We start from the raw sequence: 6429 nt of genomic DNA on the forward strand, positions 1-6429 counted from the left end.
CAGGAGGCTGAGGTAGGAGGCTGGCTTGAACCTAGGAGTTTGAGGCTGCAGTGAGCTAAGATTGTGCCTCTGCACTCCAGCCTCAGTGACAGAGCGAGACTCTCTCTTAAATATAAAAACAAACAAATAATCCCTAAAAGGTTCTTGCCCAGTTACCTTAACTGATGCATCACGTTGATTCCTCTTTTCCTCCTCCTCTATTATTTTTCAGTCATTTTATTTAATTTTATTTTACTTATGTTAACAGTGAAACCAAAGGCGAACCTGATTAAGCCCACCAAACTTAATCTACCTTGCTTTTAATTGCTTACTTGCTTTTAATTGCTTACTTGTAGTTGATCTTAAAAGCGCAAGTCACGTAGCCAAATAATGCATAACTAAACTCCCACTAGCTTCCTTACAGATAACACCTCTGACCGTGGGTCACTATAGTAATGAGTGCTTAAAAAGTTATTTTTCAGGAACTAGGTAGGAGGCAGCTCTTGTTTAGTTTAAGCCAGTGGAGATCACTGACCCTTCATCTGGACCTATGTGGGTAGCTGACATCAGAGGGCTGTAAACTCCACCCTCAGATCATGCTAAATGCTATTTTCTGCACAAATGTCCTGTCTAAAGCCATGTAGCTCAACCATGCTTGCTCAGAAATCCTGATTACGTCACCTTCTCTACCTGCCAGCCACCTTTCTCCATACTTTAGACCCTCTTGTTTTCTATTCCATAAGTACCCTCAAACCCTATTTTTGGGGAGGAGAATTTGAGACCTGTTTTCCCACCTCCTCACTTAATTGCCTCATGAATGAACTCTTTCTCTTCTGCACAATCTGTCATTACAGTGATTGGCTTGCTACACAGAGGCAGAACAAACTTAGTTCAATAGCAACAGCTTAAATGAATGTAATTTACGTATTATACAACTCACCCACCTAAAGTGTCCAATCCAGTGGGTTTTAGTATATTCACAGTGATGCAACCATTGCCACAGTTCATTTTGGAACGTTTTGTTTTTTCTTTTTTTGGAGACAAGATCTTGATCTGTCACCCAGGCTGGAGTGCAGTGGAGCAATCACAGCTCACTGCAGCTTAAAACTCCTGGCCGCATGTGACCCTCCTACCTCAGCCTCCTGGGCAGCTGGGACTACAAGTGTGCACCACCATGCCTGGTTAGTTTTTTCCTTAAGATTTTTTGTAGAGACAAAGCCTTGCTATGTTGCCTAGGCTGGTCTCGAACTTCTGGCCTCAAGGGATCCTTCCCACTTGGCCTCCCAAAGTGTGAGATTACAGGTGTGAGCCACCACACGTGGCTCATTTTAGAACATTTTTATCACCCCCCCCAAAAGAATCCCAGTACCCTTTAGCTATCACTCCCAATCTCTCCATACATCCTAGCGTTAGGCAACCACTAGCTGACTTTCTATCTCTGTAGGTTTCCCTGTTCTGGATATTTTACAGAAATAGAATCATACACTATGTGATTTTTGTGTCCGGCTTCTTTCATTCAGCATGATGATGTTTTCAAGAACAGTATTGGGGAGATGTTGGTTTGTTGTCTCCTCTTTCATTTTGTTTTGGTTTTTAGAGAGCCAAGTATTAGATATCTTTCAGCAAACCATTGCAGATACTCCCATTCCAATTCCTTCCCTTAAGATCCAACCTTCTTAGCTGACCAGACCCTATAAAGTAATGAGATTTCAAGGAGGAGGAAGGTAGCATCCACATTGTAGCACATATTAGTACTCCATTCCTTTTTCTGGCTGAATAATAGTCCATTGTACAGATATACCTCATTTTGTTTATTTATTCATCCATGGAGGGACGTTTGAATTGTTTTAGGCTTTTGGCTCTTTGAAGGATGCTGTTATACATATTTATGCACAAGTTTTTGTGTGGATTTTTTTTTTTGAGATAGTGTCTCACTAAGTTGCCCAGGCTGGAGTGCAATGACATGATCTCGACTCACTGCAACCTTTGCTTCCCAGACTCAAGCAATTCTCCAGCCTCAGCCTCCCCAGTAGCTGGGACTACAGGCGTGCACCACCATGCCTGGCTAATTTTTTTGGTGTGTTTTGTAGAAACGGGGTTTTGCTATGTTGCCCAGGCTGGTCTTAAACTCCTGAGCTCAAAACGATCCACCTGCCTGGGCCTCCCAAAGTGCTGGGATTACAGGCGTGAGCCACCATGCTTAGCCTGATGCGGGTTTTAATTCCATTCCTAGTAGTGCAATTTTCAAGCAATACAGAATTTTTTTTTTTTTTTTAAGCAAAACTGACCCATTCTCATCCCTCCAGTTCTTCCCTTTGCTTCCAGGTAACCCAGGCACAAGCCTGAGCAATTTCCCTCCAGTTGCTATTTCCTCATTGACTTAGACACATTCACAGTGTTAGTTACATAGGTGGTTTCATTCTACAAAATTGTCCTGTTACTTGCCTGGTTCACCGAATTATATGTCACCGAATTATATATTTCACCGAAATATATAATATTATATATTATATATAATATATAAAATATATATATATATTATATATGGGTCATCTTTCCATGTTAGCACACATGGAACAAATTCAATTTTTTGTGTTCTTTAAACAACTATTGAGAATAACCTGTGTGAAGAAAAGTGCATGACTCTTTTTTTTTTGAAGTGGAGTCTCACTCTATCACCCAGGATAGAGTGCAGTGGCGTGATCTTGGCTCACTGCAACCTCCACCTCCCTGTTTCAAGCAATTCTCCTGCTTCAGCCTCCTGAGTAGCTGGGATTACAGGCACGCACCACCACACCTGGCTAATTTTTGTATTTTTAGTAGAGACGGGGTTTCACCATGTTGGTCAGGCCAGTCTCAAACTCCTGACCTCGTGATCCGTCACCCTCGGCCATGAGCCACCGCACCCGTCCTAGTGCACAACTTTTAAATGTGCAGCTTGATAATTTTTTTCAAAGTGAACATACCCACGTGACTGACAATTCAATGGAGCCATTGAATCAATTCTGCAATGGCATACAAAGTACACACTTTTCACTAAAAGAGAAACAAAACCCAGGGAAACAGCAAATCAAACTGGACATAACATGTCCTTACTTCATGAGAAAATTTTAGCTAAAGCATGCTTTTGCTGTCTTCTTCCTCCTTGAAATCTCATTGTTTCACAGAGTCTGGTCAGTTAAGAAGGTTGAATCTTAGGAGAATCAATCGGGACTCGAAGTGTTTGCAATGATGTGTTGGAAGATGTCTGACACTTGGCTCTCTAAAAACAAGACAAAATGAAGCCAAAAAACCACAACAAACCAACATCCCCCAACACTATGCAGCCATAAAAAGAATGAAATCCTGTCATTTGTGGTGACATGGATGGAACTTGAGGACATTATGTTAGGTGAAATAGCTATCAACAGAAAGTTAAACAGCACGTGTTCTCATTCATATGTGGAAGCCAAAAAAGTAAGTTGATTTTGTGAAAGGAAAAAGTGGAACAGAGGATGTTAAAGGCTGGGAAAGGTAGGGGGAAGAGAGGATAGGGAGAGATTTGTTAAAGGATAGAGAATCACAGCTAGTGCTGTTCACAACAGCAAAATCATGGAATCAACCTAGGTGCCCATCAACAGTGGATTGGATAAAGAAACGTGTTATGTGTATACACCATGGAATACTATGCAGCCATAGAAAATAAAATCACGGCCAGGTGCATGGCTCACGCCTGTAATCCCAGAAATTTGGGAGGCCAAGGTGGGCGGATCCCCTGAGGTCAGGAGTTTGACAGCCTGGCCAACATGGTGAAACCCGGGCTCTACTGAAAATACAACAATTAGCCGGGCGTGGTGGTGCATGCCTGTAATTCCAGCTACTGGGGAGACTGAGGCAGGAGAACTGCTTGAACCCTGGAGGTGGAGGTTACAGTGAGGTGAGACCGTGCCACTGCACTCCAGCCTGGGTGACAGAGCAATACTCTGCCTTAAAAAAGAAAAGAAAAGAAAACAACAAAATCATGTCTTTTGCAGCAACGTGGATGCAGCTGGAGGCCATTATCCTAAGCAAATTAATGCAGGAACAGAAAAGCAAATACCACATGTTTTCTCTTATAAGTGAGAGTGAAACATCGACTACTCATGGACATAAAGATGCAAACAGTAGACACAGGTGACTGCTAGAGGGAGGGGGGCAGGAAAGGGGGTGAGGGTTGAAAAACTACCTCCTGTGTCCTATGCTCACTACTTGAGTGATGGGATCATTCATACAGCAAACCTCAGCATCATGTAGTACAGTCCCTGATATGGTATGGCTCTGTGTCCCTACTCAAATCTCATCTTGAATTGTAATCCGAATTGTAATCCCCAGGTACTGGGGGAGGGACCTCGTGGGAGGTGATTGGATCGTGGGGGCAGTTTTCCCATGCTGTTCTTGTGATAGTGAGTAAGTCATTATGAAATCTAATGTTTTTTTTTTTTTTTTCTGAGATGGAGTCTTGCTCTGTCGCCCAAGCTGGAGTACAGTGGCACAATCTCGGCTCACTGCAAGCTCCACCTCCCAGGTTCACACCATTCTCCTGCCTCAGCCTCCCGAGTAGTTGGGACCACAGGCGTCTGCCACCACACTCGGCTAATTGTTTGTATTTTTTTAGTAGAGATGGGATTTCACCGTGTTAGCCAGGATGGTCTTGATCTCCTGACCTCGTGGTCAGCCCACCTCGGCCTCCCAAAGTGCTGGGATTACAGACATGAGTCACTGTGCCAGGCCAAAATCTGATGGTTTGATAAGGGGCTTTTCCCACTTTGCTCTGCACTTCTCTCTCCTGCTACCATGTAAGACATGCTTCTTTCCCTTCTGCTATGATTGTAAGTTTCCTGAGGCCTCCCCAGCCGTGCAGAACTGTGAGTCAATTAAACCTCTTTCCTTTATAAGTTACCCAATCTTGGGTATTTCTTTATAGAGTGTAAAAATGAACTAATAAACGCATGTAACAAATATGCACATGTACCACCGAATTTAAAATAAAAATTGAAAAAAAAAGATAAAGGTAACTTCAAAATGGTAGAAACATTTTATGGTGTTTTTACTTGCCTTTGTCCCCCACCCTACCTCCCTGCCAAAAAATACAGCTAGTTAGGAAGAATAAGTTCTAGTGTCCTATAGCACTGTGGGGTAACTATAGTAAACAATAGTATATTACACAGTTTCAAACAGCTAGAAGGAGGATATTGTATGCTCCCAACACAAAGAAATGATAAGTGTTTGAGATGATCGACATGTCAATTACCCTGATCTGATTACTGTATGTCATATGCCTCAAAACATCACTACGTACTCCATGAATGTGTACAATTATTATGTGTCAATTAAAACATAAAGAGGATGGCAGGGCGTGGTGGCTCACATCTGTAATCCCAGCACTTTGGGAGGCCGAGGCGGGCGGATCATTGGAGGTCAGGAGTCCGACACCAGCCTGACCAACATGGTGAAACTCTGTCTCTACTAAAAATACGGAAATGTGCCGGGTGTGGGGGTGGGCATCTGTAATCCCAGCTACTCGGGAGGCTGAGGCAGGAGAACTGCTTGAACCTGGGAGGCAGAGGTTGCAGTGAGCCGAGATTGCACCACTGCACTCCAGCCTGGGTGACGAAAGCAAAACTCCGTTCAAAAAAAAAAAAAAAAAGTAAAACAAAAAACCTCCCAAACAATAAAAAGCTAAAAATGTCCTCATTTGTAATGTTTGCCAATTTCCATGGTGTATATACTCTTGCTGTAGCTGATCCCTTTCAAGTTACAAACATGGCATCACTGAACGCAGAGTTGGGAAAAACTAGCCTTGGATTAGCCCAGGATTGAAAGGGCATTTCTGAGGCAGCCCCCACTCCTGTGTGGAGACAGATGGGTTTAGACTGCCCAGTTCTTGGGTTGAAGGCTGTGCTTGAGTGTTTCATTTGGAACCAGGCACACAGTGAGAGCCCAAGAAGGAAGAACTGGGTGAGTGAGTGTACTGGGATGTCCAGTTGTCTCCTAAAATGGAGGTTGGCAGAGATGGTTCCTTATGAATTTCACCTCAGTCCAGTGATGATGAAATGTCAGGAAATCCTGGCTCCTCTGATGAGACACATATTTACACAGCATCAGTATGTGAGAGAATGCGTCACCATGGGCTGGAGTACCTGTGAGTTAACTAAGTTATTAAATTTATTAATTATATTCATCAGAGTTATCTGGCAACTGGCTGGTCCAAGAAGGGCAACCTGGTGTAAGGACTCTGTGGAGGAATGCATGCCTCCACGCATACATTGACTCCCAAAGTGTTTACAGGGTTACGAGTTGGCTTCACAGAGGAGGTATATGTCACCTGAGACTTGAGGAATGAGTAGGTGCTTTTCTGGTGGGCATATGGGAGAGGTGGCCAATGCAGAGGGGTCCCAACATGGGGAAATAGCAGAGGTGAATGAGTGAGCT

This window comes from Trachypithecus francoisi, unplaced genomic scaffold, assembly GCF_009764315.1.
Source record: "Trachypithecus francoisi isolate TF-2019V2 unplaced genomic scaffold, Tfra_2.0 Lachesis_group5, whole genome shotgun sequence".
Classification (NCBI taxonomy): Eukaryota; Metazoa; Chordata; class Mammalia; order Primates; family Cercopithecidae; genus Trachypithecus; species Trachypithecus francoisi.